The sequence below is a fragment of the Dasypus novemcinctus genome, chromosome 8 (assembly GCF_030445035.2).
Source record: "Dasypus novemcinctus isolate mDasNov1 chromosome 8, mDasNov1.1.hap2, whole genome shotgun sequence".
Classification (NCBI taxonomy): Eukaryota; Metazoa; Chordata; class Mammalia; order Cingulata; family Dasypodidae; genus Dasypus; species Dasypus novemcinctus.
Genome location: NC_080680.1, coordinates 6,786,985 through 6,808,310, shown reverse-complemented (window position 1 = coordinate 6,808,310; position 21,326 = coordinate 6,786,985). Strand labels below are relative to the sequence as shown.

Genomic DNA, 21,326 nt, shown 5'->3' with positions numbered 1-21,326 from the left:
ATGAAATCACAAGCTTTTATTTAAATAAAGGCCTAGTAATGTGTTTGTCCTGCGTCTCTTCTGAAAGATTTCGCTTTTCAGAAATCTTAACAATTCAGAGAACAGGAATTATTTGCAGTTATTTTTTAAGTGTTGTCAACATTGTTTATTGCTCAGTGAGTAAGTGAGCACATTCAATCTCAAGAAATGCCGTGAATGCTAAGAGGTTCAGTGTAGTCTATTAAGGAATTTTCACCTTGGCTAATACGGATTCAGATCTTGCTTTTCAGACTTTTCTTTACCTTGACAGCTTGTGTAGTTTTTGACTAGAGCGAGTTCCATCCTCTAAGTTAATCGGCTTGGTTAAGGTAGGTGAGCCCAGGAGAGGGTGTGCCTGTGGAGCTGTCGGACAGGGAATTTGTGTATCAAGGTGGTGAAATGTGTTGGGGATCACAGCACATAGAGCAAAGTGTTTTAGTAGGCACTTGATCTTGCACTTCTTGGAAAGACCCTCCAACAAACTAGTAAACAGATCCTTACTTATGGTATTTGAAGATACATCCTGAAAATACTAAGGTCAGGCTGATTTTTGGAAATGTAGAATTATGTGCTTAAATGTTTTTATCAACTGTTGGAAAAATTACACACAATTTTGTAAATATTGCAAAAGAGGATGTGATGTGACCTTTCATTCTTGTACAGTTTAATAGGTCTACCCAATGATTATTTATCTGGAAGAATGCATTCATATTTGACTTGGTCACTTACTGTTTGATTTGAGTTCAGACACACAGATGTTTCATGTCAAGTTTAAATTTGGAGTTAAGATAACTCCAAAGTGCTTTTTGCAATGTTGGATATTAATTGGTTTTTATATAACCTGGTGATCTCATTCCAACATTCTTTTATAAAGGCCCACAAATTCCCCATTCCTAAAAATCCTCTTACTGCTGAACTACTCATTTTTGGTGTGGATGTGCTCTTTATTTCTGTAAGAGCCATATTTTTAATTTTTTAAAAATAATACTTTCACTTAAGTTTTGCATAGTTTTAGAGGCTGTACACATAGCATTGTGTGAAAATAAGTGTGTTTAGTTTGGTGGTTGTTTTATAAGAAATTTCCTTTCTGGTTCTAAGAAGGCTTTACTGTTCAGTAAGGGTAAAATATTCTCCTTAAGTTTCAGAGAATGATATTTTCAATGTACTAATTTGGAAAATAATTGAATAATAAAACATTTGCTATTTTAAGTTGTTTAAAATTAGGAGCTATATAGTCATTATTTAAATATATATCCATTTAATGGTGCTTTAAACAAACTTCCTCTAAGGTCATAAGTCACAAAGGAAAAAAAATGGTGTAATATATGAGAGTTGTGCTGTGTCTTTTATTATTAAATGATTCCTGGGCAGTACTTCAAATTAAGTACTCATGGAGGGAAAACATGTTAATGTTGTCTTTTTAAACTGGCAGATAAACATTTTCAGATGGGTCATTTAAGAGGATATTGTATTATAAGCCACATACTGACATTTATGCTCTTTTAAATGTTGTGTGACTTATCCCTTGACATGGTCTGTGGGTACAGCCCGTATAGAAGAAATTTTTTTCCCTTCTTTGTTACTTTTTTTAAATGTTACATTAAAAAAATAAGAGGTCTCCATATACTTCCCACCCCCCTCACCCCAGTCCTCCCACATCGACAACCTCTTTCATCATTGTGACACATTCATTGCATTTGGTGAATACATTTTGGAGCACTGCTGCACCGCATGGACAGTGGTTTACATTGTAGTTTACACTCTCCCCCAGTCCACCCAGTGGGCCGTGGCAGGACATACAATGTCCAGCATCTGTCCCTGCAGCACCACCCAGGACAACTCCAGGTCCTGAGACTGCCCCCGCATCATATCTCTTCTTTCCTCTCCCTACACTCAGCAGCTACCCTGGCCACTTTCTCCACATCAATGCTACAACTTCTTCCACTACTAATCACAATAGTTCCATAGGAGAATATCAGTAAGCCCACTCTAATCCACACTCTATTCCTCCATCCTGTGGACCCTGGGATGGCTATGTCCACTCCACCTCTATATCAAGAGGGGGCTTAGATTCCACATGGATGCTGGATGCAATTCTCCTGCTTGCAGTTGTAGGCACTATTGGCTCCCTGGTGTGGTGGTTGACTGGAAGGAATTTTTAATGTCATGCCTGTCTTGTGCCACTGTGGAAGAAGGGGCACATTCATTTCCTTAGGCTGCTCTAACAGATGACCACAAGCTGGGTGGCTTCAAACAACAGAAATGTATTCTCTCTCAGTTCCGCTGGCTGGAAGTCCAAAATCAAGCTGTGGACAGGGCTGTTTCTCTCTGGAGGCCCTGGGGGAGGCTCCTTGCCATGCCTCTCTCCTCACTGCTGTAACTGTGGGCAGCCCTTGGTGAGCCTTGGCTTCTAGACACAGCACTCCAATCTCGGTCTCCGTCTTCACTCGTGGCCTTCTCTTCCATAGCTCCCCTTTACCTTTTTTTCCCTGTCCTTTTGAAGGACACTTATCATTGGGTTTAACTACCATCTTAATCTCAGATGATCTCATCTTGAAATCCTTCCCTCGGTTCCATCTGCAAAAGCTGTTATTCTGAATAATGTTACCCTCTGATGTTCAGCTTGGATGTATCTTTCTGAGGGTACAGTTCCACCCACTACGAAGGGGCTGATGAATGTTATTTGAAATCTGTCACGGTTTAAATAACCTTCCTCAGCCACTTGCTCAGTGTTCTAGACCTGTGGTCCCCACACACTCCTTTTTACTGTCAGCCCCATTACTTGTGGCATTCAAGCCCCAACAGAGGATTTCCCTGGAACCTTCAGTCAGGCAGTGAAATTACTGCTCCTATTCATACGGAAGTGACCTGCTGCCTTTATACATTAAGTCAGGTGCTACTTGCAGTGTTCGAAGATAGTAATTTGTTTTGTACTTTAAAATCTATAAGTCCTCAGGCAGCCAGAAATCTTGATAAATTAAGCTACACATAGTATTTTTGGAGTAGTGAGTTGATGGAGTGACAGAATTACCACTGTGTCTCTGTGCGAGTACGTTCAGATGTCTTGGGGGAGGGTGATTTGTTAGAGCTGAAGAGAGAAGGAGAAATCACTGTCGATAGCAATGGAAGTGGCGCATATCAGATTAGGCTGTGTTGGCAGGTGGAATGGGAGTATTTCTTATTTGCTACCTGTATGGGATGCAAAGTCTCCAGTTTGGATTTCTGGGTATGTGAGCCCTTAATAAGTATGAGAGCATCTGCCCTGACCCCGTCAATGCTGTTGCCTTTTCGTGTGCCCTGGACACTCTGTGCTCTAGCAGGTTAGTGTGCTGGGGTGGCCTGGAGCTGTGTGGGCCCCGGAAAACAAATTCTGAACGCTCATCCATTCCTGTGGGCTGGACCCATCCTGAGTAGGATCTCTGATGAGATGACCCAGGCCAGTCAGGAGGGGGCTTCATCTTATTATTGAAGTTCTTTGTAAGCAGAAGGGAATTCCAACAAAGCGAGTGAGAAAACTACATTTTGCCAGAAGATGCAAAGCAACAGAACTGGGAGAAGGGAAAGTCCATGTGGCAGAGGAGCCAGGACCAAGGATGGCCAGCAGCCAGCCAAGAACTCCAGTGTTTGGGAAGAAAGCATCGCGTCGATGACACCTTGATTTGAACTTTCTTTTAGCATCCAAACTGTGCATGAGTAAATTCCCATTGTTTTGCACAAGTGGTTTCATAGTAGTAGTCTAAACAGCCAAGGAAACTAAAAAATATGCAGATGTTCATACCCCACAGCACTTCTCACCACTCTGAGTCCTACCTGGGTCCTGGTCTTCGAGGACACAGCACTAAGACACGGACGTGGTTTCAAGGGATATAGATATCATTGGAACCCCATTAGCATTAGAAGGCAATTCAATAATTTGATTCAGTTCCAGTAAAGCAACTTTAATTAAAACCTATATTAATGGAATAAAATAATTTAAGAACTTGCAGCTGTTTTTCTGTCACATCTGTCTTTCAATTTTCTTGGGAATGGTGAGCAGTCAGCCTGTCTCTGGAGCAGCATCACTTTCTATGCTATTGTCTTCAGCTTCCTCCAACTCTGAGAGCTTTTCCTCCTCTCTCAAAGGCAGCTGAAGTTGGTGGAGGGTGCTAAGAAGCCCGTGAAAGTGTTTGCGTCTCAATTCCGTCTTAGCTTCGAGGCTCTCTTTAATCTGGGAAAGATGCTCCAGCCCTTTGCCCAGAGGCTCTAGTTCCTTCAGTGCCTCTGGCTGCCCTGGATAATGCTGAATCACTTTTGCCCAAGCATCATATTCTTGCCTGTTGTTTCGTAATCGTTTGGCATGAAGAAGTTGCTTCCTGCACTCAGCAATTCTTTACTTGCTCCAGTGATGCTACGTTCTATTTCTTCGGACATTTTCACATAATTTTTTCTTTCTCTGAGATTCCTCTTATGGACCAACAAGGTGTTGCGCATTGAAAACTCAAATTAAGCCAGGGTGCTCAGCATACCTTGGTGCTGGCTGTATCCCTCCTCCTGGGATCCAGAGTGACACCACTGAGTGAAACTGCACAAGGAGATTAATTCTCCCATCGTCACCAGCACCCTCTCGGTCGACGAGCAGATGCTGTTGTGGGACCTCATCTAAGTTTGCTCCCATGTCTTGGAGCAAGAAGGCAGTGGCCTCTGCTGCTCTGTACATCCTCCAGCCTCCCCTCCTGGGCTCCGTGGGCCCAGCCTCTCCAGGCCGCCTGCTGGAAGGGCCCCGCAGGCCGCCCTCCTGGCAGAGCCCTGGGTTCCTCCCGGGCCTCCTGTGTCAGTCTCCGGAGTTGTTCTTTCTCGGGACTTCAGCTCTGAGCAGCCAGGCAGGGGCTGGTCTCCCCCCGGGCCTCAGACCTGAGCCTTCTCCTTCTGTCCCGCTGCGGGATCCAAATCCACAGAGCTCTGTGCTGGGGTCTGTTGAGGGAGGGTCCCTTTAAAGCAGATCCAGCGAGGGGGCGGGACACAACTGCACCACACCCACTGACAGCCACCAATCAGGAGTCAGAGATTAATCTTAACCGGTAATTGACTCAAGGGCCCTCCACTGAACGGAGTGCCATCAAAGGGTATCACACCTAGAGGAGCGCATTACATTACAAACAGAATCTTTCTCTTTTTGGCATTGCTAAATTAATTTCAAATGGTCACAAGCTCACTTTTTTTTTATCATAGGAACAATACTTCTAAAATTGTAAAGAAAATATTTTTCACACATATCACCTTGCTTCCCAAATGTCTCTTGTGTTTTCATCGTCTTTGAATGTGCACTCAGATTTCATCCAGGCTGTATGCCATTCTGATTTCTGCTTCCCTTTGTGACCTAATTTAATTGTTTTTTTTTTTAATGGTTTTACAGTCTCAGTCATTCTCTTATATCTTTTATGACTTTTGTGATTTGTGTCTTCATTCCTTTTATTTTTCCAGTCTGGCTATTGCTTTATCAATTTTATTAAAATTTTCTTATTAAGAATCAATGTTTTCCCTGAACACTGTTGCAAGTATCTCTGGACGTGGCTCCTCGGGAAATGGAGGTTGGCTGTCACTGTGGGCACCAAGGGGATGGGAAAATGGTTGTTAAATGTGTGGAACCAAAGTAAATGTGGGGTAAGGGAGGAGTTTCACAAGAGTACACAAGGATGGATATAAAACATGTAATATTACACCAAAAACATATAGGGGACAACAGACTAATAATGTAAACCATAATGTAAAACATAGGATAACTAAAAATTTAGAAAACTGTATATCCTAAAGTATGGACCACAATGTAAGCACAGATGTCACCTTGTTTGAAAACTATTGTCTCGGAGTCTGTACATCACTTTAAGTAAATATGATATGAATAAGTTATAAGAATATCACTGTGGAAGGGAAAAGGTTTTATGGTAGATGTGTGGGAGTACTGTATATTGTATATATGAATTACTGTGGTCTAGGGCTCTTGTGAAGAGAAGTTCAATAATTAAGGAAAAAAAGAAAAAGAAAAATATAGGATGTAGAATTTTTCCAAGTCAACACGTATTCTATATCTAACCTTTAAACCCATCGCTACATGCCATTTTACTAGTAAGGGATCCTGACATTATATTGGGCTTCAATTTTCAGGAAGTTTTGGATCACAGAGTGGTTCAACAATGGCAGTGGAGGAATACTGGTATAGGACACTATTGGCAGGTGATATATGGCTGACAGGGAGTTATACAGGGCATATGTCCAGGGTGCATGGTAATGTTTGGATATACTCATAGTGGCAACAATTAAAAACTACAGCTGGGGGGGTACTGGGTTCCTGGCTGGGGGTGCTCTGTTGAGGTCCCTAGGGCAGCAGTGGCAGTCCCCCAGGTGCAAAGGTAAGGACCAGGAAGGAATGAGGGTCCAACAATGAGAGCATGATACTAATGACTATGCTGTGAGCCTATATACCTGAAATAAGAACAAGGCCTAGAGCAGCACTGTGCCTGGGATTTTCCTCCTGACAGCCTTCATGTTACTCAAATGTGGCCAGTCTCGAAGCCAAATTCAGCATATAAATGCAAGGCCTTCCCCCCCAGCGTGGGACATAACATCCGGGGATGAGCCTCCCTGGTACCGAAGGATTACTACCAAGTACCAACTGATGATGCAACTGGAAAATGACCTTGAATTGAAGGTTGAATGCGGATCAGCAGAATATCCCTGTCTATATATAACATGACTTTAAAATGCTGTTTGACCTAATGTAAGGGGGAAATGGAAAGGAGAAATGAGTTTATATGGCTATGAGTCTCTAAAAAAGAGTCTGAAGGCTGTCAGAAGGATTGCCCTTATGCACAACTGAGCAGAGTCTAAGAGACAGATAAAGTAGATACAACCCCAGGTATTCATTCCTTTGAGGGCTAAAGAGACCCACCGGTTCTATGGTCATGGCAGATGGGGTTCACTGCCATGTCAGATGGCCCTTTGGAGCTGGTGTTTCTGCATGATGAAATCGGACTCAGATGGGATCTCTTTTCACAAGACTTTCATGCTACTTTACTGGAATTGTAGTTGGTGGTGGGGTTTAAGATATATTTAGGGGATTTGAATCTCTGGACTGACAATATGATAGCCAGGCCCTGAGCCTCAACAGACTTCAGCTCCTACAATCTGATTTATTGGACTCACTTCACTCAGCTAAGATGGAGTTGAAGAAGGACAACCACCACACCATGGAGCCTAGAGTGCCTACAACTGAAAGCAGGAGGATTACATCCAGTATCCATGTGGAATCTGAGCCTCCTCTTGACACAGAGGTGCAACGGACACAACCAATCCAAGGTCCACAGAGAAAAGGTGGCATTAGAGTGGGAAAAGTGGACATGGTGGCTGATGGGTATGGGGAATGGCAGGAAGAGATGAGATGTGGAGGCGCCTTTGGGACTTAGAGTTGCCCTGGATGGTGCTTCAGGGGCAAGCACTGGACACTGTAAATCCTCCCAGGGCCCACTGGATGGAATGTGGGAGAGTATGGGCCATGATGTGGACCATTGACCATGAGGTGCAGAGATGCCCAGAGATGTACTTACCAAATGCAATGGATGTGTCATGATGATGGGAGTGAGTGTTGCTGGGGGGGGGAGTGGTGGGGTGGGGGTGGTGGGGTTGAATGGGACCTCATATTTTTTTTAATGTAATATTTTTACAAAATCAATTTAAAAAATGTGATACTAGTGTAAAAAAAAAAGAATCAATGTTTTATTTCATTCATATTCTCTGTCATTTTCCTAATTTCGGTTTATGCTCTGATCCAAATGTGTTCTTTCTTTTTCTTGCTTTGAGATTTTCTTGGTCTTTTTACTAGTTTCTTGAGACAGAATCTTAAATTATTGATTCTTTTCATCATTTTTATTGTAAAATTTAGTGCTTTTAACCTCCCTGTCAGTACTTTAGTTTCATCCCACATTTTCTGATATGTTGTGTTTTTAGTCTCAGACTGCCTTTTGTATTTTTTAATTTTGTCTCAAACTTCCTCTTTGAAACAATGATTATTCAGAAGAATGTTATATTCCCATGTTTAAGATTTTCCTGTCACCTTTTGTTATTGATTCCCAGTTTGATTCTGTTTTAGTTGGAAAGCATACTCTTTATGATTACATTTCTTTTCAGTTTACATCTGCACATACCTTAGAACATGGTCAATTTTAGTGGTTATTCCATGAGTGCTTAGAAAAAAATATATATTCTCTTTCTGTTGTATGGAGTGTTCGATACATCTTGAATAACTGCATATTCCATTATATGGTTATACATAGTTTCTTGAAGTAGTTAGGTAATTTTTTCTCATTTTTCATAATTGAACAATGCTTCCTGGCAATCCTTTTATTTTACCCGTTGTCTACTTTTCAGATATCTGAAGAATAAAATCCTACAAATGGAATTGCTATGTCAAAGTCATGGACCTTAAAAATTACCTTTGATCCCTTTGAACAAACATTTTCCAGAGTGATCCATTTTCCATTCCATCTGGAATTCATGGTGGCTTTATCTCCCTGGTCTAAGGGACACATCTTATATGTGTATCTTAACTGTATCTTAACTCCCAAAATTCTAGACTGCTCAGAACACACCAGCCTCATGGTCACACCACATCCAGTGAGCAGGAGTTCCCAATCACAGCAAGGTAGACAGGAACTATTCTCTGGAAGCCCAAAAGGACCAATCCCCATTTAGCCCTGCAGGTGCTGCCCCAAAACCTGGTCTATGCCCATAGAAGGAGCTGAGTCCTTAAACACTGAAGTAAAATCTGTCTCTAGAAAAAGGTAAAATGGAAAATAAACTTTAAAAGCCTGTTAAAGTCCCTTTAGGAGTATATCCAACAGAAGATGTGCAGGACATTCACAGAGAAAATTCCACAATTTTATTGAAAGACATGACCAAATTTATTTATGGACATTTTGATTCAGTGATGATGGCAATTACTCCACCCAACAAATTTAAAGCACTGGCGATACAAATACTAAACAAGAGTGATTCATAGAACTTGAAAAACTGATTCTTACATTCTTATGGTTCCATAAAGGAAAAGGAGGATGATGACAACTTTGTAAAAGAAGAATAAGATGACTAAATACACTCTACATTATCAAAACTTCATATAAAGCTTCAGCATTTAAGACAATGTTTTATTGGTACAGAGATATACCAAGAGAGCAATAGATTGCACTAGACAGCCCAGAATTAGACATGCTTAAATGGGGGAAATTTGGTGTGTGATGGAACTTGGTTTGTGATTTACAAATGAGAGAAGAATGGATAGACAAAATGATGCTGGACTAATTGGCTAATCTTAAAAAATAATGTAAAAATTTGGTACCTGCCTCCACAAAGTAAATTCAATGTGGATTAAAAACCTATACCTTGGGCAAGCAGATGTGGCTCAAATGTTTGAGCTCCCACCTACCATATGGAAGGTCTGTGGTTCAGTTCCTGGTGCCTCCTAAAGAAGGCAGGAAACTGGCATGACAGGCAGGTTCATCAAGCAAACACAACAAGATGATGCAATATGAGACACAAGAAGAAAAAAGTGTAGTGAGAGACACAACAAAGCAGGGAATGGAGGTGGCTCAAGCAATTAGGCGCCTCCCTCCTACATCAGAGGTCCCAGGTTCAGTTCCTGGTGCCTCCAAAGGAAACAAGGAAAATAAACAGAAACAGCAAGTGCAAACAACCAAGGGGTGGGAAGAAATAAATAATGTTTTAAAATCTTAAAAAAAAAAAAACCTATACCTGGGAATAGATGTGGTTCAGTGGTTGAATGTCAGGTTCCCACATATGAGGTATTATGTTAATTCCTAGCCCCCAAAAACCTCGAAAACAAACAACAAACAAATGAAACCTGCTATACCTAAAAAAATGAAACTTCAAAATTTTAGAAAGATAAAATAGGGGACTATCATTATGATATCAGAATAGGAAATATATCTTCAAAAATATATATATACTAAAATAATAAATGGAAAGACTGGAACAATTTGACTAATTTACAAATTAAATCTTCTGTTGATCAAAAGATGACATAAACAAACTTAGAGACTAGGCATAGACTAGAAAGAGACAGTTGCAATGTATGTAATCAAAACAGGATTAGTACTCAGAATATAGAATTCTTACAAATCACTAAGTGACAAAAGCCCAATAAAAATGAACAAATAACTCAATTCATGGCAGAAGAAAAACAAATGAACAATAAATATTTAAAAATAAATTCAGTCTTAAAATTCAACCTTAAATTCAATAATTAGGAAAATTCAATGTAAAATAACAATGAAGTACCAAATTATATCCATCAGATAGTTAAAAATTTAAAAGCTTTATAATGGTCTTGATGAGGATATACACTACAAGTGGCAATATCATTCAAAATTAAAAGTACACATACTTATTACTCAGCAGTGTTATTACTTGTGAAGAGAACAGAGCAGCTGAGCCTGGAAAGAAACGAGCCCTGGGGAGAGAGACAAGCCTCATGCCAGCCTACAGCGAGGACAGAAGGAACTGGGTCCATGGAGCTTTAGGACAAAAAGGAAGGCTGAATCCTCACAGAGACTAGCCATCTTGCTCCAACACATGGCAACAGATTTGGTGAAAGAAGTAACTTACATTTTATAGCCTTCTGATTGTAAGCTTCTACCCCAAATAAATACCCTTTATAATAGCCAACATATTTCCGATGCTTTGCATCAAGAGCCCTTTGGCTGTCTAATACACCTTTTAAGGGGTTCCCCTCCCTTTGTCCTTTGAAGGTGACAGTGTGTACCTTCAGGGACCTGAATGATAGATCCCTCCTCCAAGGACATAAACTCCATGGGGTGGGGAATTTTATCTCTTTTCTTCTCAGCTGTAACCCCAGTATCTAGACTGGGGTCCGTGGTTGTCTGCAGTGATCTCTGGATCTCTGTAATGCTCTTCATGTGAAAACCTATGACCGATTTATACAGCGTCACCAGGCTTTCTCTGGTTGCTGTTTATAATCCATTAGAAAAGGAAGCATAAATATTGGAAAAGCAACTGGCAATATGGCATTATATGCCTAGAAAAATCGAAGAAAATCCACAGAAAGCTTTGTAGACAATTCAGAAAGATAAAGGTTAAATTTAAAAAATCAACAACTTCTATCCAAATAACTTATTTGGAATTATGAGTATCAAATTGAATAGAATAAACTAAATAAAATGTGTCTATATGTGCATTTATATGAAAGAAACTATAAACCTGTATCCAGACATGTTAATAACACTTGAATTAAAGGAAAGAGATCTTTCTTTAGGAAGATGTCATTACTTCATCATTGTAAAGAGGTCATTTGAATTAATTAACACATCAATTTAATATGTGGCCAGAGGAACCTCAACTGTTTTTTTTGTTGGGGAGAGAGTTATGATGAAAATATAATTTTAAAGTTTATGTGGAAGATATTCTTTAATAAAAGAAAAGAAAGCCTGAAAATTAAGACTCATAAGAGGGCACAGAGCACCATCTCGTATTAAAACCTATAATATAGCAGCAGTGATTAACACAGCAGAGCAGCAGCAATAAACTGTCAAACTGAGTAACAAAATATAAAATCTTAAAAATAGGTTCAAGTATGTAATACATATTAATAAGTAATAAAAATGGGATTTTATGTCAAGAAATAAGTGCTCTGAAATAAATGAGGTTGGATATGCCAGTTCACAATTCATTTTGAGAGAAAGTGAATCTCTTTCTCATTTTCTTTACACCAAAATAAATTCCCAGTAATTAAAGATGTAAATAAAACATTAAATGAAATGATCTAGGGATTTTTGTATGACTTGCAATTTGGAAAGCCTTTCAAAAAATGACACAAACACTGTGATCCCATAATAAAAGCCTAAAATATGGGACTATGTAAAAACTTAACACTATTCCTTGGCCAACAAGAGCAATAAGCCATGAAGTCTCAAGATGAATATCAAAGCTAGGCTGACAAAACTGTTGGAACACACCTGACTAAAGCCTAGTTTACAAACAGACTTATAAGACAAAAAATAAAAGAAATAAAACCCAATGAAAATAAGGATATGATACATGAATGACAGGATTAGACAATATATTTTTTTAGAGTTTTATTCAAATTTTTCCCTGTTGGTACTAGTGTGAGGAGACTAAAACTGGTATACAGTCATAAAAGGAGTATATATTGGTTCAGCCTCTTTGAGAGCTATTTGGCAACATATTTTTAAATGTGTACTAATTTTAATCACGCAACTCTCTAACTTTGGATTTGTACTACAGGGATAATCATACAAATGTGCAAAGACTCTCACCAATATACAAAGAAAATTTACCAAGGTAGTCACTACACATTATTTATAATAGTGTAAATTGGAAATATATTAAAAACCTGTGGTTGGCACTGGGGTTGGTGTATGCCCAGGAGACTTGAATCTCTGGGTTCTCCATGTGCCAGCTGGGCCCTGAGCCTCAGCAGTGTTGCAGCACCTACAGTCCAGTTCCTTGGACTTTCCCAGGTCAGCTGACAGGGAGGTGAGGATGGACAACCACCACACCAAGGAAACGAGAGTCTACAGCTGCGGGCACATGAGTCCCATCCACCAGCCATGTGGGATCAAAACACCCTCTCAATGGAGAGGTGGAGTGGGCATCACCACCCTAGGGTCCTCAGGATGGGGAATAAAATGTGGATTAGAGTGGACTTACTGGTATTCTACTATAGAATTATTGTGACTCTAGCAGTGGAAGAAACTGTATCATTTTGTGGAGACAGTGGCCAGGGGAGTTGCTGAAGGCAGGGAGAGGAAAAAGGAGGTGTGATACGGGGGCATTTTCAGGACTTGGAGTTGTCCTGAATGATACTGCAGGGATGGATGCAGGACATTTTACATCCTGCCATAACCCATGAATGGACTGGGGGAGAATGTAAACTACAGCATAAACTGTAGTCCATGCTGTATAGCAGTGTCCATAATGTATTCATCGAATGCAGTGAATGCACCACACTAATGAAAGAACTTGTTGAAGTGGGAAAAGTGAGGTGTGTGGAAAGTGGAGTATATGGGAACTTCCTATATTTTTTAATGTAACAGTTTGTGCTATCTATGTATCTTTTAAAAATAAATTAAAAATATATTTTTTAAAATCTATTAAAAAGGATTGTTAAATATGGTACACTTGCACACCCATATAATGGAATATAATGAAGACCGGACCACAGAACAATGTTAAGTAAACAAGTTAGTTGTAAGTACATTATTTGCTAGATTTTTGTCATTTCTGAAAAATGAAATTTTGTCTGTGTGTCTGCATTGAAGTCCGTGGAGAAAGCCCAGCACCACTTAACAATGTTTATTTGTGGGAAGTGGGAAGTGGAGGATGGCACTTTTATTTTGCCATATAAGAATTGCCATTCTTAGGATCTCATTGATTGCCACAGTAAATAATACTGGGCTCCTGAGGGCTCTAGAGATATCCAGAACACAACTGGCCAGACGGACAGCTCAGGAGTTTGGCACCCTGCAAGTGGGCCCTACTTTGGAATGTGTGCTCCCCAGTGTGACAGAGTTGAACTCATTTTCAGTTTCCCTACATAAGGCTCTTCTACCCTTTCTGTTTGGACCTATAGTTAATATTAATACTAGAGTTGATAGGTGTATGCCCAAGAGACTTAAATCTTGGGACTGTCCATGTGCTAGTTGGGCCCTGAATCTCAAGGGAGTTGCAACACCTACTCTCCAGTTCAGTGGACTCACCCAGGACAAATAACAAGGAGATGATGATGGACAAAGCCCATCCCAGGGAACAGAGAGAGTCTGCAACTGCAAGCAAGATAGTCCCATCCATCTGCCCCATTAGAGGCAGAGTGGGCATCACCATCCAAGAAGCCTCAGGACTGGGGACTGAACGATTGACTAGAGTAGAATTAGGGTTATTCTACTATAGGCTTATTGTTGTTCTAGCAATGGAAGAACTTTTATCATTGATGAGGAGGCAGTGGCCATGAGAGGTTCTGAGGGGAGGGAGAGGGAAAAACTGGTATAATATAGGGGTATTTTCAGGACATTGGCATTGTCCTAATGATGTTGCAATGATGGATACAGTCTATTATATATTTTGTCATAATTTACAAAAATGTGCAAGACAAAGTGTAAACTATAGTGTAAACTATAAACTTTACTTAGTGGCAATGCTCCAATATGTTTCATCAATTGTTACAAATGTATGACACTAATGAAGGATGTTGTTAATGTGGAAGAAATAGGGAGTGGGGCATATGAGAATCCCCTATATTTTTTTATGTAACATTTATGTTATCTACAGTATTTTTTTAATAAGAAAGTATTTAAAATAAAGAATTGCAGTGTTTGTCTTATTGAGCATTTGTTTGTAATGTTAAAAGAAAGGTTTAAATATGTCAAGAAAACAAAACAAGTATTATTTGACAGTGACCTGTGATCCTATTTAACCAACTGTTCAAACGTCCTGAAAACTTTTTAACAATACCTTCTAAAATCAAAACCTAAATGATTTCTTTTTTATTTCAAACTCTCTTTGGGATTTTTTCAGAGAGCCCTTGGAAAATCACAAAAGAATCTGCTCCTCACCTTGTAAAAACAAAAGTGCTAGAAATACATTTGATAATTTATGAATTTGAAGGGGAGGGATGTCAAATTAAAAGGAATTTTCTAACTTTCTCTTAGTTAGGTTTGGGTACTTAATTTATTATTAATATGCTCCAGAAATTATATAAAATTCCTAGAGATTTACCAATGTCCTCACTGTCTACGAGTTCCTGGTACTGAAATATCTCATATTAGAAAATGATAAATATTCATGAGAAATACATTACCAAATATATACACACAAACACACAAACAAATTTCATCCTCATTTACATTATTCTGTAATAAACTCTCATTAAGTCTTTCACTGTTACAAAACAGTAATTACTCTTAAGTCTTTAAGTACCCACCAAGAGTTTTTTGTTTTATTCTAATGTTCTCCTGAAAACGTTTGTAATCAGTTGCAAGTCAGAATGCTGTTGCCTTCAACAGAAAAGTACTATCTCAGAGACCTCTGGAAAATACTCTGTGCCAGATACTCTGGGACACCAGACATAATGACATTGCTTAAAGAACTTTGCATCAGCATCATTGGGGGAAGGGGACTTGGCCCAGTGGTTAGGGCATCTGTCTACCACATGGGAGGTCCGTGGTTCAAACCCCCAGCCTCCTTGGCCCGTGTGGAGCTGGCCCACATGCAGTGCTGATGCACACAAGGAGTGCCTTGCCACGCAGGGGTATCCCCACGCAGGGGAGCCCCACGTGCAAGGAGTGCGCCCTATAAGGAGCAGCCCAGCATGAAAGAAAGTTCAGCCTGCCCAGGAATGGCATTGCACACACGCAGAGATGACACAGTAAGATGATGCAACAAAAAGAAACACAGATTCCCATGCCGCTGACAACAACAGAAGCCAACAAAGAACACACAACAAATAGACACAGAGAACAGAAAATGGGGGGTTGAATAAATAAATAAATCTTTAAAAAAAAATAATTGGACTGACTCAGAAATTCCAAAAATCTAGTAGAAAGCTAGTGGGTACCTGCAATTACTAACACAACATTGAGCAGAACAAGAATTAATTACTAAGGACAGAATGAATTGAATAAGAATGATTATGGATTTTGCTTGAAATATTGCTAATATTTTCTTTCTTTTTCATATACAAATAATACATTTTCCTTTTCCCTTAAGCTTTCTATAACTCATAAAACATTTATCTTTTTCTCCTTGCCTGATGCCTAGAATTCAGAATCTCTTATTGAATATTCTGATTTTCATGGAAATATAAGTACTTTGGTAAGTTCAATAAGAAATACTCTCCTTATTAATAGGATATTATTCAAGTCACTGGTTATAAGACCAAAGCTTTAACTACAGTATCATAACTGAAAATGATACTGGCTGAGTCTTGGATCTTGGGATGACACGATTTGTAGTATGTTTCAAATATTTTTTGAAATACTTTCCCTTATTAAAATCATTACAGTGCTTCTTATTCATTTTCTTATCTCTAAAATAATGGCCACGACTATCGCCCTGCCACAAGTCAAGCTAATGTGGAAGGCCCTTAAGCATAAAGATATTTGTAAAAGTATGACAAAGACAAGCTTAACTATAACTAATGCCTAAGAGTCACTCATTAAGAACTTCCTTGTTGTTCAAATATGTCCACTGTCTAAGCAAAACTCTGCATATAAACTGGCAGTTTTCCCTCCTACTTGGGACACCACTTCCAGGAACGAGCCATCCTGGGCACAAAGGGATTTATACCAAATATTGATCAGTGGTGCTTTCAGAAAAGGATCTTGATCAAAAGAGGGAAATCAGAAAAACAGATAAAACAAAATGCAGTTACTATGGCAAAGAGATTTAAAATGGAGTAAGGGGCCATAGAAGAAGTTACTCTCATGTATGTCTCAGTAATTTAAAAAAAAGCCTGTCAAAGTATGGGAAATTACAAGTAACAATGTTTCTCAGTACTCTGAGGACATCTGGATGCCACAAACCAACCACAATATGAAGAAACCAAGAAACTGCCTTATGTGAAGGACATCTGGGAAGCCCCAAATACCTCCCAATAATAATTCTTTAAGACAACTACTGAAATCTTTTTCTTTAAAAACCCTTGTTTGAAAGCCCCAAGAAGCATGCAAACATTGGCATTCTCCCTCAGTGTCTCAAGAAACCAGCCTTCTCAGCTAGCCTTTTACCAGAAGACCTCCAGACCCCAGGGACAACTGAACTTTTCTCTAGCATTCTGCAGGGTTTTCCAGAAAGGTTGTTCCTCAAACATGTGGGTATTTTTCAGCTCTTCAAAGTGACAATGGCAGGGAGGAGTAACAGAGTTGATGGGGATCCTCAAGGATGAAGGTTAAATTTAAAATAAGCTTGACAGGCTGAAGAATAAATAGAATTCAATTTAGAAAGATTGTGCAGTGGGTTGTTCTTGTACAGGCACACAAGAAAAAGAGAAGTCCCAGGGCTTACAAACATAGGTCTGACAAGTGAATTGTACCTCATCCATGAACCAAGTGATCACAGCAGCTCAAGGCTTTTCAACTACATCGTGATTGATTTGGGGGAGCTGGATAATTCTTTGGTGTGGAGGGGGTCTGTCCTACACCTTATAGGATGTTTAGCAGCATCTCTGGACTCTATCTACCAGAGGTACCACAACCACCCTCCATTTCGCCAACCAAAAATGTCTCTAGTCATTATCTTCTGGGGGCCAAAATTGCTCTCAGTTGAAACTCACTGTTGTAGTTATAAAAACAAAAATCGTTGTATAGACATAAAATGGAATATTATTCAGCTATTAAAAGGAATGAAGTCCTGATACATACAACAAAATGGATGAAACTCTGAAGACATCATATTGAGTGAAGTAAACCAGAGGCAAACAGACAAATATTGAGTGATTTCACTGATAGGAAGTAATTAGAATAAGCAAACTCAGAGTCAGAAACTAGAATATTTTTTTCCAGGGGAGGAGGTGGGGATAGGGAATAGGGAGTTCGAGCTTCAAATGTACATGGCTCTTATTTGGTACAATAGAAATGTTTTTGTAATGGATGGTGGTGATGGTAGCACATTGTTGTGAATATAATTAACAGCACTGAAATAAATATCTGAATGTGGTTAAAAGGGTAAATGTTAGGTTGTATAGATAGTAATAAAATAAATTTTTAAAAAAATCCATGGAATCACACAACACAAACAGTGAACTCTAAGTTAAACTATGGAGCATAGTTAATAATGTAAATATTAAAATGTGCTTTCATTCAAGGTCTCTTTCTAGTTGCATCTCCAACCAGTGATTGGTAGTAATCCCTTGGCACCAGGGAGGCTCATCCCTGGGAGTCATGTCCCATGCTGGGGGGAAGTAATGCATTTACATGCTGAGTTTGGCTTAGAGAGTGGCCACATTTGAGCAACATGGAGGCTCTCAGGAGGTAACTCTTAGGCACCCTGCAGCTCTAGGCCTAGTGCATATTTCAGGCACACAGGGTCATAAGCATAGTCATCAGTATCATCCTTTCTTGTTGGTCTTTGCCATTGCACTTGGGGGATTATTGCTAAGAGTCTTCAAAAAAGAGTCAGGAGGTCATCAGGAGGGTTGCACTTACACACGCCTCAGCAGGACCCCAGAAAAATCCAAAGTAGGTACAACCCTAGGTATGGAACCTCCCTGAAGGGTATGGAGACCCACAGGGTATATGGTCATGGAAGATGGATTTGGAGTTCTGTGCCATGTCAAAGGGCCCTACTTTGGAATTTGTGCTCCTGAGTGTGATGGAGCTGGACTCAGATGTGACCTTTCTACACATGCCTGTGGTTGGTGTTAGGGATGGTGTATACTCAGGGGACTTGAATCTCTGGACTGCCCACATGTCAGCTGGGCCCTGAGCCTCAGCAGAGTTGCAACTCCTACTCTCTGATTGGTTGGACTTACCCAGGTCAGCTAATGGAGAGGTGAAGATGGCCAACCACCACACCAGGGAATCAAGAGTGCCTACAACTGCAAGCAGAAGAATTGCATCCATCATCCATGTGGAATCTAAGCACCCTCTTCATCTAGAGGTGAAGGGGACATCACCATCCCAGGGTCCACAGAATGGAGGAATAAAATATGGATTAGAGTGGACTTACTGATATTCTACTATAAAACTATTGTGACTAGTAGTAGAAGAAAGTGTAGCATTGATTTGGAGAAAGTGGCCACTGTAGTTGCTGACTGTAGGGATAGGGAAGAAGAGATGTGATGTGGGAGCATTTTGGGGACTTGGAGTAGTTCTAAATGATATTGCAGGGTCAGATGCTGGACTTTACATATCCTGACATAACCCACTGAATGTACTGGAGGAGAGTGTGAACAACAGGGTAAACTATTATCCATGTGATGCAGGAGTGCACCAAAATGTATTCACCGAGTGTGATGAGTGCCACAATGATGGGGGAGGTTGTTGGTGTGGGAGGGGTGGGGTGGGGAGATGGGGGGTATATGGGAACCTCTTATGTTTTTTAATGTAACATTTTTTGAGATGTATATATCTTCAAAAAAATACAATTTACAAAAATGATGTGGGTGGGGTGGTGGGAAGTGTGTTATATGGGAAACTCTTATGTTTTTTAATGTAACATTCTTTGTGATCTGTTAACCTTAATAAAATAATTTAAAAAGGAACTTAAAAATAAAATAGATCATCGAAAAAATAAAAATAAAATAAAATTCTATTTGAAAAAAAAAAGTGCTTTCATCAATTGTAGCTAATATTCCACACTAATGCAAGGTGTTTATAATAGGATGCATATGGGAAACCCATTTCTTATGCATGGTTGTTCTATAAACTCACAACTTCTCTACTTAAATTTTTTTTTAAAGTTTTAGATCTTAGTCATGATTTTGCTAAGGATACTTGAAAGGGAAGCCTTAAGGTAAATGTGGGGGAGGTGGATGGTGGGAAGGCAGACCTGGGATTATGGAGGGACTAGTCAGACTCCAAGGTCCGTTAGGGAGGGAGGGAAAAGTATTATTCTGTGAATGGAGCTAGGGAATTGTATACTTTGAAGATGTGTACTTGGGCATCTTTGGGACTTGGGAATTGCCTGTATGACATTGCAATGACAAATACTATTATATATCTTGAAATAACATGAAAATGTGTGGGAGAGAGTGTAAACTCCAATGTAAAATGATAATCCACGCTTAGCGTCAATGTTCCAAAATGTGTTCATCAACTGTAAAAATGGTACTACATGAATAAAGAATATTGTTAACATGGGATGGCTAAAGAGCGGGGCATATGGGAATCCCTTATAATTTTTTATGCAACATTTATGTAATCTAAAATCTTTTTTAAAAGAAAACATGTTAAAAATATTTTTTTTCCTTTTTCAACATTTAAGTCATTACACCAAGTCAAAGCTATTAAATGTGAGCTATAGTTATACTGCCTGAACAGCTATTTACAATAGAAAGGGCCTTCCAAACCGGCACTACAAAGGAGAAACTCCTCACTCAGCAAGAGGGTGATTTTTTGCGAGTGCACAAACAGGGAACTGGGGGAATTTTCCTCAAACCAGTTCAAAGTTAGAAGGGGAGAAAAGGTTTTTGTAGGCAAAGAAAAGGGGGTAGGGGTTAAGGATCAAGTGATAACTGTGTGATACATTCTTGCCATGCCAGTGATGACTCGGGATTTTTTAAAGGGTCTCATGAGGAGGACGTGGGCAAATTTCTCAATCCTGTGTTAGCTCAAGCATGCCAGAGTTCTGGGTGTTCTGGTTTCAGGACTTATCATTTAAAGTTTGTAAATGGATACTGTTGTGTGAGCAGCCGACCGCTCAAGGATATCAAGCTTTTTGTTTCTGAGGAAAGTTACAGGTTTACTGGGTTTTTAAAATGCCATTCGGTGGTTTTGCTTTGAGGTGTTATCTTATCCCTGTTATTCCTGTAAGTGGAATGGGGAAGATCTAGTTCCAAGAACCCAAAAGAGTATTAGATTAATAGGAAATCAGTTCAACTAGATTGGGGAAGGCATTAGAATTTTTCAGAGCTACTTTAGAAAGTAGCATGTCTGGTTTGATACATCAGATGTTACATAAAAATTCTAATACCTCACAGTTCCCCAACCAAATTTTTACAACTACTTTCCCAATTTGAACACACTGTGGAAAAGCGAAAACTCAGTTCCCGTGGGCGCAGAGGATTGTGGGTATCCTACCTGGGGCTGTTAGTGGTCCCCCGCGCAGCACTCTGGGAATGGGTCCGTGGGCAATGTCTACGCATGTGCGCCTGGGTCCTCCTCCTCCATCCAGGCCTCCGGCATCCCTGGAAGAGGAGGGGTCCGCTTGTGGGTTGAGGAAGGAGAGGCGGTGACCTTGTGCGGTAGAGAGGGCCGAGGTGATGGTGGACTTGAGGTGGTCGTCAGGTGGGCCTGTGACCGTCAGGAGGCCTGTACTCCTGGCTCCTGAGACACAGAAGGAGTTTGTCCCCGTCAGAAAGTGGTGTTCGCGTGGCCACCTGGGTAGGCACCGTGTGCTCGGGCCAGCCTGCAGCCAGACTGTGGGAAGGCCCTTCAGGCGGCGGAGGGCAAGGTCTGTACAGAGCGTGGACCATCAACCTACCAGAAAGGGCGGGGGCCTGATCTCCGGAGTCAGAAAGACCCGGGTGGATTCCAGCTCTGTCCCCTGTAACGGGGTAGGGGTCGGTT

General features: G+C 40.1%; 1 long non-coding RNA gene and 1 pseudogene across 1 annotated transcript in view; both read right to left on the bottom strand.

The window, feature by feature from the left end:
• The window catches only part of LOC139439475 (uncharacterized), a 57,909-nt gene extending 36,813 nt beyond the window's left edge, over window positions 1-21,096 (bottom strand). Inside the window, exon 1 of the long non-coding RNA XR_011649333.1 lies at window positions 20,838-21,096. This is a non-coding gene — a long non-coding RNA (uncharacterized lncRNA). The remainder of the gene's footprint in view (window positions 1-20,837) is intronic.
• On the bottom strand, window positions 4,055-5,176 carry LOC131279557 (THO complex subunit 7 homolog pseudogene; annotated as a pseudogene).
• Window positions 21,097-21,326: the final 230 nt, after the last annotated feature.